Source organism: Leptonychotes weddellii, chromosome 8, assembly GCF_054177405.1.
Source record: "Leptonychotes weddellii isolate Sample4059 chromosome 8, ASM5417740v2, whole genome shotgun sequence".
NCBI classification, from domain to species: domain Eukaryota; kingdom Metazoa; phylum Chordata; class Mammalia; order Carnivora; family Phocidae; genus Leptonychotes; species Leptonychotes weddellii.
In genome coordinates this window covers 60,803,118-60,815,625 of record NC_138376.1, presented here as the reverse complement: position 1 = coordinate 60,815,625, position 12,508 = coordinate 60,803,118, and the positions used below count along the sequence as shown (strand labels likewise).

The window sequence follows — 12,508 nt, the reverse complement described above, 5'->3', positions numbered from 1 at the left end:
GCAATTCTTTTCCCTTTCTTTGTCTTTCTTCTTTTTTCTCTTTTGCTCTTTTCAATGGCTACCATCAGCATACATACATGATACTTTTTTCCTTCAATTTCAAAAACGCTTCATTTGGCCCTCCTTCCCTTGCCAGCTGCCATCTCATTTCTTTCCTTTTCTTTGTGTTAGAGCTCCTCTAATGATTTTTTCAAGCTCATGGTCTCCATTCCCTCTTAAGTCCACTTCAGCCAGACTTATGCCCCTAATATTTCACCAGGACTGTACTTACCAAAGTTACCAGGGACCTCCAAGTTCCTAGAGCCACTGAAAAATTCTCAGTCCTCATCTTACTTGTCCCAACTGCATGTTTGACACAGTTTTATCACTCCTTCCTTGACATACTTTTTAACTTCTAGCATACCACATTTTTTGGATTTCTTCCTATTTTATCAATTACTCCTTCTTGGTCTCTTTCTTGTCCTTCTGCTCCTTTTCCTCCTAATGCTAGAGCACTCTGGATTCTGTTCTTAGTTTTCTTCCCTTCTTTATATTTACTTTCTTGTTGTTCTCACCCAGTTCCATGGTTTTAAATATCATCTGCATGTTGATGTACCCTAATTAATATTTCTAGCCCATATTCTATTCTGAACTTCAGATTTTGATATACAACTGGGTGCCTGACATCTCCAATTGGATATTTCATAAAAATCCCAAATTCCACATGCTCCAAATTGATTTCCTTTGATCTTTCCCCCCAAATATGGTCTACCTTCAATATTTCTCATCTCAGTCAATGACAACTCCATTTTTCCATTTGCTTACATCCAAAACCTTGGAGTCATCCTTGGCTCTTCCCTTTATTTCATACTCTAGGTCCAACCTATCAAGACATTCTGTTCTCTCTACTGTGAAAATATGTCCAGAATCTAACCACTCTTCATCTCTAACACTGCTGCAATACTTGCCTATGCTTTTTCCTTTTGCTTGTATTGGACTCCCAATGGTCTCCTGACTTCTACTCTTGGGCCCTAATGCTTTATTTTCAACCTACCAGTCCACCATAAAATGTAATTTAGATCATGTTGCTTCTCTGCTCTAACCTTGTAATGGCTCCCATATTTCTCTAGTTACAAAATAAAATCTTTACAATGTCCTAGGAAGACTGTATTAGTTTTCTAGGGCTGTACCACAAACTTGCTGGCTTAAAACAACAGAAGTTTAATCTTTCAGAGTTCCGGAGGCCAGAAGTATGAAATCAAGGTATCAGCATGCTCTCTCTGAAGGCTCTAGGTAAGAAGCTTCGTCTTTTCCAGTTTCTGGTAGCTTCAGGTGTTCCTTGGCTGCTTGGCTCCAATCTCTGCCTCCATCTTCATATGGATTTCTCTCCTTTCTCTTATAAGAACACTTGTTATTGTATTTAAGTCCACTCAGATAATCCATGGTAATCTCGTATTGAGTTCATTCTTTTTTTTTGCATAGGCAAAGACGTTTTTTCAAATAAGATCACATTTACAGGATCCAGGGGTTAGGATGTGATATATTTTTGGGAGCTACCATTCAACCCACTACAGAGCCCCACCTACTATGGACCCCTATTATCTTGGACCTCTCTACCACTCTCCCCCTTGATCACCTTGTTGCAAAGCATACTGGACTCCTTGATTTCTTTCAAACATGCTGGGCACTCATGGATTAGGGCCTTTTCACTGACCATTCCCACTGCCTAGGACACTCTTCCTCCAGATATCAACATGGCTCACTCTCTCAAGCTACATTCTCATGAATTTTTCTCTATTCTATTAAAAATTGTAATGCCCATCTTCCTTTTTACCCTACTCTTATTTTCCATTTTTCTCCCATTCTGGTTGAATGGGCAATTTTTCCGCTTCATGTGGTGTTGGCTGGGGTACTAGGATGGGGATGGCTTGAAGGTCCAAATGGCTTCAGACATATGGCTGGAAGTAATTTCTGGCTGCCAGATGGGAGTTCAGTTGGAACTGTTGGCAAGGGGCTTTGTTCTCCTCCATGTGGCCTCTCTATTTAGCTTCTTGAGCTTCCTTACTGGTTGTTGGCTGAGTTCCAAGAAGGAGAATTATAAGAGGAAGAAAATAGAAGCTGTCAGTCTTCTTAAGGTCTGGGCTCAGAAGTACAAGAATATTACTTCTACTGTAATCTTCTAGTCAAAGTAGTTTCAAGCGTAGTCTAGATTCAAGAGGAGGAAGAATAGATTTTACCTCTCACTTGAGGGGAGGGTAGAATATTTGTACAGGGAGGGAAGAAACTTATGGTAACCATCTTTGGAGACTATCTACCAAAAGTACCTTCTTGGATCCTTGATATCATACCATGGTATGGCTGCCCACCAAAAAGAACAGCTTTATCTTTGTGTTGATTTCTTTTTATCCTGCCACTGTGTTATTGAAGAGTTTCTCTGATCTTAAGAAAAGCAAATATATAAGCAATATTTTAAGATTTCAAAATTAGAAACATATAGATAAATCAGTTCACTAGCAATCCTCAATGTTTTTTCATTAAGCTTATGAAACCTGTGATATCTACAGTGGGGTGAGAGAAATCCATTGGTTAGCCTTAGTAACTGGCAGCCAACCTCTTAATAATTGGTTCATATTTTATATAGTTTCATATTCAAAGAAATTACTCTTTGACATTATTGTTAGTTGATAGAGATCTGATCTATAATCATATAGAAGAGGAAATCATTATTATAAGTAATATTTTAAAGGTCTCAAACCTTCCAATGATGGTTGGATTTTAGAAAAATCCCAATATATTTCGGTAAGACTTTATGCTATTAGCTGATAAAATTAGTGATTAAATAAAAGCATATTGAATGGAATCTAAAGCTTACTGCTTTTTGAAGATGTTTTCCACCTTTATTATGATACTGCATTTCCTCAGAAAATATGGAGATAAGTCTCTTTTGCTTATATCCACTTTTCTGACTGTCTTACTCAGTTTGGGGTGCCATAAATAAACTACCATGGACTGGGTAGCTTAAACAACAGAAATTTATTTCTCACAATTCTGGAGTCTGGAAGTCTGAGATCAGAATGCCAGCATGATTAAGTTCTGATGAGAACTCTCTTCCTGACTTATAGATGGTTGTCTTCTCATTGTATTCTCACAAGGCAGAGAGAAATAGAGGGCATGCTCTCTGGTATCTCTTTTTATAAGGGCACTAATCCCATCACAAGCCTTCATGACCTCATTCAAACCTAATTACCTCTCAAAGGCTCCATCTTCAAATACCATCACATTGTGTGTTAGGGCTTCAACATATGAATTTTGGGGGGACATAATTCAGTCCATAGCACTGACTCATTCCTTTCATCTCTCCATGTAGGTTCTATTGATAACATATGACAATAGAACAAATGAGAAGCAAAGAACACCTTCCAATTTAAGTTCTATAAAATCAATTTGTCAGTCAGCAAATTTTGTTCATTTGAAATCCTTTGGTAAGCTTATTCTTTTCAAAAGAGAAAATTATTCAGCCAGGGACATATAAGATTGGGAGAGTAGACAGAATAACAGCCCCCCAAAGAAATTCATGTCCTAATCCCTGGAATTTGGAGTATGCTTTCTTGTAATGCACAAGGCACTTTACATATGTGAATGAGGGTATAGACTCTGAGATGCGGAAATTATCATGGATTATTCAGATGGGCTCAATCTAGTCACATGAGTTTTTAAAAATAGAAGAGGGTGGAAGAAGAGTGGGTGAGAGAGATGCAACATTAAACGGACTCAACCCGCCCTTGCTGCTTTTGAAGATGCAGAAAGGGAAACTCTAGAAGCCAGGAATGGTCTTCAGCTGATAGCCAGCAAAGAAACAAGGACCTCAGCCTATAACCTATAAGTACAACTGAATTCTGCCAACAACCCAAATAAGCAGGAAACATTCTTCCCTAGAGACTCTAAAAAGGTATACGGCTTGCCAATACCTCTATTTTAGTCCTATTTTAGTGAGACCTGTACTGGATTTCTGACTTAGAGAAATTCAGAGTTTGTACTGTTTTTAAACCATTAAATTTGTGGTAATTTGTTATGTTGTAATTAGTTATCACAGCAATAGAGAACTAATATTTGGTTATGAATTGAAGTCCTCAGTCTCTAAATTCCAAATGTCACCCAAACATGGAAGAATTCTTCACTTTTAATGAAAGAGAATAGATGAGCTTTGTTTTTGCAACTATTTTAGAACCATCAGATACATGTGAAGAATCACTGTAGCACTCTGTTCTTTGAAAGAATTTATATTGTTTTGGTAAACTTTGACTTTTGCCATATTTCTATGAGAGTCAGGAGAGACTTTGACAGACAAAATGACTGGATTGTGAGAGTAGGTAGGTAATGTACAACACCAGGTATAGGAGTTGGTGGGAGTATCTGGGAAATTCAGAAGTTGTACAGAGACTCAATCCCATAGTTCTGCTATAATATTCCTTATTTTAAAAAGTGGCACTTTAAATTAAAAAACAAAAAAGAAAAAGAAAGTGGCACCTTGGTTTTAGAGCCATGACAAGAAAAGGCTCATAACCTTGTTTTCAATCTTCATCATGCCATAGGCTTGCCTGCGGAGGTGAGAGACATCTGAAATGCTGTGCTTTTTTGGTCAGCGTATGAAAGAACCTGGAAGTTTCACATTCCTATGAATTTGATTGTCATGAAAGTGTGGTGTAGAGCCAATGATGTTTAGGCATCCTGCCCACCCATTTAGTGATCAGCCTTGACAATGACTAAATTAGCCTCAGTAGTGATTTTTTAACATAATAAAATTTCTTTATTTAAAATTTAATTAAAAGCCCTTTTTATCTATGAATATTATTATTCAATATACCAAAGAATGGATAAGAGAAGATAAAAACTTATAGGAATTTCAAGTAACTTTACCAAAGGAATCATTTATTTATTCTACTAGCCACTTATACATAGGTATACCTCTCTCATGGTAATCTTGTTTGTTAATATTTTTCAACTGATAAAGCTGATCTGAATCTATTACTAAGAGGCTAAGAATACAAAGAAAGTATGATAATTATTAAAGCACATTAAAATATATTTCAAAAATAATCCCTTGTAATAATAATAATGTCACTTTTTGCTAAGGTACTATTTTTAAAAAGGAGAGGATTCCTATTATGGTAGGAACTTGAATGATTGCTGAGTCTTAAGCTCCAGAGTAAGGACAAATGTGTGAATCTGGAGATCCTCATTGGGTAGAGATGCTCTCAGTGGCTCATAAGTCAATCTAGAGTCCGTGAGTAAAGCCACACCATTTTATATATTTACTTCACCTCCTTTTCTTCTCTTCTGTCTTGTGTGACTAATAAGATGTGCAATCTTGAAAAATTAGTAGGTTGCCATTGAGGTTTCTCTGCTCAATGACACACATCCTTTATTAATTGAGTTTTTTCTCACACATTTTGTTTCCTGTTAGCCCATCTAGGAGGTAGTGTGTTTTTGAATTCTTATTTTTCTTACTCTATGTCTATGCAAGATATTTGGTTGTAAAGTTAATATTCAGAGTAGATGCTAAGAAGACTTAAAGTTCAGGTTCTTGCAATTTTCAGTTTTATAATACATAGAAAAGTCACAAAATATCATTGAGGACTTACCTCTATAATCTAGCCCTTTATTACCTCTCTGACTTTCAAGACAAAGGCACCAAGCACCAAGTCAAAGGTGATCCAGGTATTGCAGCATTTTAATTACCTGAAAGCTAAGATAAGCAACCATAAGTGGCCTCATTTTAAACACATTGAGGAGTTTCAGGTTTTTGCAGATTGAAAACAAAAATTGACACCAGCTATAAAAACATTTAAAAAAGAAAAAAAGTCCAAATAATCTTTTATGCAATTCTGCATTAAGGAACACTTCAGCTTTAGCAGAAGAATGATGAGTCTAGAATTATCAGGGGGGGTTGTTTCACTTCAGGCGGATTATGAGGAATACAGGAAAAATTACAATAAGACTATTTGCTGAACTGTAGTAAATTGCATTAATTCTCCATCAAATTTGAGTCCAGGTGATAAGTTATTATTTTTTGTGATCACAGACACATGGTGCTTCTTCGAGCTTCGTTTTCCTTATCAATAAAATGTAAATAATAATATTGCCTCTACTTAACGTGGCTCAGGGGAGAGATACTTGTGTAAAAGTAGAAAGTATGGAGCACTGGGTGTTATACGCAAACAATGAATCATGGAACACTACATCAAAAACTAATGATGTAATGTATGGTGATTAACATAACAAAATAAAAAGAAAAAGAATGAAAGTATTTTACTAACAATAAAGCATCAGGTACACTGAAACATCATTAACAGCACAAAAACTTCTTAGTTTATATTATTTATTTAGCTTAGTGAAAGGAATTATTACCTCTTTTTAAGAAAAATAGGTACTGGGCGCCTGGGTGGCTCAGTTGGTTAAGCAACTGCCTTCGGCTCAGGTCATGATCCTGGAGTCCCTGTATCGAGTCCCGCATCGGGCTCCCTGCTCGGCGGGGAGTCTGCTTCTCCCTCTGACCCTCCCCCCTCTCATGTGCTCTCTCTCATTCTCTCTCTCTCAAATAAATAAATAAAATCTTTAAAAAAAAAAGAAAAATAGGTACTGTTTGTACATTTTTGGTACTTGTTGCCTTTTTGTGGTAGAAGAAAACTTTTCAAGTAATATATTTTCTTGACTACAAAGGTCAATTTAAAAAAGGAAGGCAATCTTCATCTGTTAAAATGTACAGCGTTGTTTGTGGACTGAAAGTGTTTCCTTGAAAATGCAAGTTAGTCATGGCCAATTTGCTTTTTATCACCTTTTTGAAGAGTACTATAAAACAGAAGAGTGCTCTAGTTATAAGTATGTAACTTACTGGTTTCACCTACAAAATGATCACCTCTTATAAGTAGCACCCAGACAAAAATATCAGAATATTACCAGCTCTCAGAAGCCCTCTATTGTGCCTGAGCCCTCATTCCCAAGAGTAACCATTTCTAACAATTTACATTAATTTTGCCAATTTTTATGCTTTATATAACTAGAAAATATTGTATATATTCTTCTGTCTGGCTCCTTTTGACATGATCATGAGAGTCATCCACACTGTTATACAGAGTCATAGTGTGGTTATTCTCAGGGCTGGGTCATATTTTGTTGTGCGAATATGCCACAGTTTGTTTATTCATTATACTTTTAATGGGCATTTAGGTAGTCTCCAGTTTGGGGCTATTATCAATAGGGTTCCTGGGAATATTCTCTAGTACTGTCTTTGGTGAACATATGTACACATTTCTGGTGGCTGTAAGGTAATTCATGTTCAAGTTTCACAGATACTGCCAGTTTTCCAACCAACTAACTTTCCCACCAGAGTATATGTTAATTCCTGCACTCAATCCTTTCACCAAAATTTGCTATTTCCCTTCTAGATTATTTTATTCATGCTTGTTTATGTCTAGTTATATCTCATAGTAGTTTTGTTTGTATTTCCCTGATGATAATGAGATTGAGCACTTTTACACTTATTAACTGACCATTTGGATATTCTGTTTTTGCAATATCTGTTCAAGTTTTTACTAATTTTTCTATTAGGTTGGTTTTGTTTTTTTTTTTTTTTGGTAATGATTTGTAGAAATTCTTCATGAATTGCTAGGGTCTTCTACTTGCAGCTTTCCTGTTCACTCTCCTATCATTCCTTTTGATGAACTTTTTTTTTTTTTTGAATACATTGTGTAAAAGGACTCCCCCATGAAATTACTTAACACATCTATCACTTCATATATTCCCTCCCCTTTTTTGGTAAGAACATTAAAGTTCTACTCTTTTAGCAAATTTCAGTTATACAATATGGTCTATCAACTATAGTCTATCAACTGTAATCACCATGTCATACATTAGATACTCAGACCTTATTTATCTTATAACTGAAAGTTTGTGCTTTTTACCAACCTCTCCTGTATTTTAATATTCCAACTTATGAATTTTTATACTTACTATTTTTTTCTGATTAATAACTCTTTGGCTAGTTTGTAATAATGAAGATATTTTCCTACCCATGGCATTGTTTAATAATTGGAAATCAGTACCAACGATAAGCTATACAAAGGTAAAAGCATAATTCAGCTTGGTTAATCAAATGCAATTAAGCAAATGACTGACTAATGAACATGTAGAGATGAATCTTTTAGCTTAATAATCAGTCACTTTAAATCATGTCAATTTTTTTAGGGTGAAATAACAGGCTTGTTTTCCCTTTCTTGTATATCTAATTTCAGAAATATCAGATTACCTGCAATGACAGGCTTTATCTTTTCCTACGTACCAGCAAAAAAATTAAAAAATGTAGCCCTTTGAAAGATTGTAGAACACAACTTGCAAATGGGATAGTGTGAATGATTTCAAGGTAGGAATTAAGAGACAAAGAGGAAAGGTAGACTGGTTTGTGACTAAAATTTTGCAGGTACACATATATTGGAAAAAATCAATATAACTTACTCCTCTGTTTTCATCTGTGGACATTTCTGGTAAATATTGACGTTCAAGCAATTGCCTTTTGGTGTATAGGGGTTCCTTCTTTGCATGTCGAATGTTCTTGAACACCACACTGAAACAATTCTCTTCATCATTCTCCCCTCGCCCAATAAAGCTAGTGTTTTGACATAAGAATAGACTTAACAGATTTGGTCAATTCTATTTTTTGCTTCTGGTGTTAGTCAATCAAAGCAAGCATGTACTGTAACACCTACAGTTGATTTGGAAATATTTGCCACAAATCAAAAAAATACTTGGGAGTAAGGATTTCTTTGAGTAAGGATTTGGGTTTAGATGAGAGAAAAAAAGTTCTTTGTGATTTTTTGTGAAAGCCCTTGGAAGCTGAAACATGCTTTGGAGTTTAGGGATTTTTTGAGGATAAGAGTTGGGCATGAATTGTCTGAGGGTCCTATACAGGAAGAATGGAGAAAGACTTAATTAAGATATTTTAATGAAATGTGTTAACTACCCTGGTTCAAACGGCACAGAAATCTTTACCTACTGGGTTGCTTTCTCTCATTCTTATGGGAATAGACCAGGGGGAATCAAATGTCTCTGGAGATAAATGCAGCCTCTCTAGAACTTTGTATCTGTCTCTTGGGACAGTCCCCTCTTTCTCTGGATTATTTTGGTTGTATTGTCTCATTTGCTGTCTGTTTTTTTTTAATCAATAATTAATGCCCCCAAAGATTTGGGAGTTTCAGTTTATGTTTATCTTGAGGGGTTAATCTGACTTTGTTTCTGAAAAAGAGGCTCTTTATTTTTTTCTAAGCCTTCAGGTCAAGAGGCAAAAATTAAATGACCCCCACACAGGAAGAAACTAAGAATCAGAGTGGACACTGAAGGCTCTAAGTTTTCTTTATCTGTTTTCATACTTCGTCTTTCTGGAAGAGTCTTAAATGAGGATAGATCCTGGGGGCCTCCCCACTTTAAAAGTGCCTTTTAAAGATCCAAACTTGAGTTGCACAATTCACATTACCAGCTACTTTTCTAACCACTTCATAATGTGGCGTGTCGTCAAAAGTCTATGAAATTAAAGCAGATCCTTTTTAAATTCCTTATTGTGATACATAGATAATAATAAATAAACACTAGGATCTGCATTTTTATGAAATTTGGACTGTGGAAAGAGTTAAGCAGTGGGTCACTGAAGGAGACCAAGCAGAATAGAACTTTCACTGGGATGCTGAGAAATAAAATAGAACAAAGTCATGAAAATGTAATGGTGCTTTAAAAAGTGAGTTCTTGATTATTTTATGGGGGATGAATTCTGAATGAATCTTTGAAGACCTCCAGTTAGTACTTGTTTCCACCTCACAAAGAACAGCAAAGGCCCCAGAACATGTTGGAGCAGAGAGTATTTGGGAAGTGGAGGTAAGCAGGGCTGAGTTATGATGTAACACATATTTGTAAGGGTCCTCCTACAGCCTCCCCTCAGTCCTCCCCATGGGAAACTGTCTCTCTTGAGCATGTGCTATCCCTTGACATCACTTGGGAGGTTGTGATATTGACCCACTTTTAAAACATGACACTGAGGTACAGGTCTGTGACCTGTACCTCTGAAACAAATAATACATTATATGTTAAAAAAAAAAAAAAAGAAGATAGCAGGAAGGGAAAAATGAAGGGGGGGAATCAGAGGGGGAGACAAACCATGAGAGACGATGGACTCAAAAACAAACTGAGGGTTCTAGAGGGGAGGGGGTGGGAAGATGGGTTAGCCTGGTGATGGGTATTAAGGAGGGCACGTTCTGCATGGAGCACTGGGTGTTATGCACAAATAATGAATCATGGAACACTACATCAAAAACTAATGATGTAATGTATGGTGATTAACATAACATAATAAAAAATAATAAAACATGACACTGAGAAAACAGGCTGTCTACTTCTGCCTCCAATTCAAAGGACATCCCTGGAGTATCTGTTGGTGGTAGAGAATTTAGGTCCTAGCCATCTAACATCCACCACACCTACCTGTTTCCAATAACCCCTATAACCACTGAGCTTGGTTCTATTCTTTTGTGTGTAGGCAGATCTCTTCCCTTGATCTAAGAACTCACAAGTGAGTTTTACTGATGATAAGGAGTTTGAGTCAAGACAACACAGGAATGGGTATGTGATGTCTGTGAGCACACACACGTGTGCTTTTAAGGACTTCAGTATAAACTAGATTGCTTTGGCTCTCCTACTAATTTGTTAGCTTTTTTTTTTTTTAAGATTTTATTTATTCATTTGAGACACAGAGATACAGAGAGAGAGAGAGGGAAAGGGAGAAGCAGGCTCCCCGCTGAGCCAGGAGCCTGACGTGGGGCTCGATCCCAGGACCCTGGGATCATAACCTGAGCCGAAGGCAGATGCTTGACCATCTGAGCCACCCAGGCGCCCCTAATTTATTAGCTTCTTGAAGGCAGGAGGATTTTTTAAATCCTCTATTCATCATCCTACTTAGCATGGCACTTTGCATATTGAAGATGGTGAATACCGCAGAATGGATTATGTTTCTATGAGTTGTATAGCAGTGTTTACAGGTGGGGTTAAAGACCTTGTTTCTGGAGTCAGATAGCCTGGATAGATTGCTGGCTGTTCCATTTGACTGCTGTGTAACCTTATGCAAGTTACCAAACCTCCCTGTGTCTAGGTTTTCTCAACTGGAAAATGAAGATAATGCCACCTATTTCATAGACTGTTGTGAGCATTAACTGAGTTAATATATATAAAGTAAAACCATGCTTGACATGTGATAAGAGCTCCATAAGCATGAGCTCTGTTTTATTATTATTAACTACAGTTTACATGGGCTCTCCAGTGACTCCAGTGACTCATTTGATTCTCCCAAGAATCCTGTGAAATATGAAGGACATACATGTTTACTTCATTTTGCAGTTGGAAGGACTAAATCTTACAGGTTACAGGTGGCATGCACATAAATGCAGCCTCCCAAACCAGTGGTCTCATTATCACTATGTCTTGACCATTACGCACACTCTATCATCCTAGAGAGAATTTAAGAATGCATGAATATTAATTTATATTGTTACAAGAGAGAATCACAGAGATGTAGGAGCATTGGCTCTTGAGATTACACTGGGAGCCCACACTGACTTAATTTTTACCATGGTCATGTGTCTGATTAGAGAGGGAAGCAGCGGAAATGGTGTGAAATATACAGGAGGCCACTCACGTCTCTACAGATGGTTAGACATGGCTCTGGTTCCCTTAGAGATGGAACTATTCTCGGCAATGGTGAAAACCAATTTGGTCCTTAAAGGCATCTCATTCTTGGGGAACTGTACAGAAACAAGGCCAATATTTCTGTACAATTTTTTTCCCTGAGGTTGTTTTGCCAAAGTCTTCTCTTTCTGTCTCTGTCATGTCCTCCTTTCTCTGCCCGATGCCTAACTTGGGACTTTGCATATAGTAGCTGTTCATTAAATAATAGCTGAACAAATAAACAAATGACTAACCAGTATATGAGTATGAAAATAATAAAAAATGTGAAATTAGAAATTCACTTTGTAATTTTACAAAGTCCTTGGTGAAAAAAAAAGTGGAGGAAAAATTAGGCATAGTCACTAAAATAAACTTTTGGAATTATCAGTGGATTTAATGGATGTCTCCTATCCTGCTTCACCATTAGGTTAACATATATATAATCTGTTTAAATACCTAAATGTGAGATCTGACACTATAAAAATCCTAGAAGAGAGCATAGGCAGTAATTTCTCTGACATAGGCTATTAACATTTTTCTAGATACGTCTCCTGAGGCAAGGGAAATAAAAGCAAAAATAAACTATTAGGACTACACCAAAATAAAAAGCTTCTGCACAATGAAGGAAACAATCAACAAAACTAAAAGGCAAATTACTGAATGGGAGAAGATATTTGCAAATGACATATCCAAATAAAAAATTAGTATCCAAAATACATAAAGAACTGATACAAGTCAGTACCCCAAAAAACAAATAGTCCAATTTAAA

The 12,508-nt window shown here is 36.6% G+C and overlaps 1 long non-coding RNA gene across 1 annotated transcript; it reads right to left on the bottom strand.

The window, feature by feature from the left end:
* Positions 1-1,164: 1,164 nt before the first annotated feature.
* LOC145723049 (uncharacterized) lies at positions 1,165-10,744 on the bottom strand. Its single transcript, XR_014147780.1, has 2 exons — positions 3,227-10,744; positions 1,165-2,418 (listed from the first exon to the last, which is right to left on the bottom strand). It is a non-coding gene; the product is annotated as an uncharacterized LOC145723049 (long non-coding RNA).
* Positions 10,745-12,508: the final 1,764 nt, after the last annotated feature.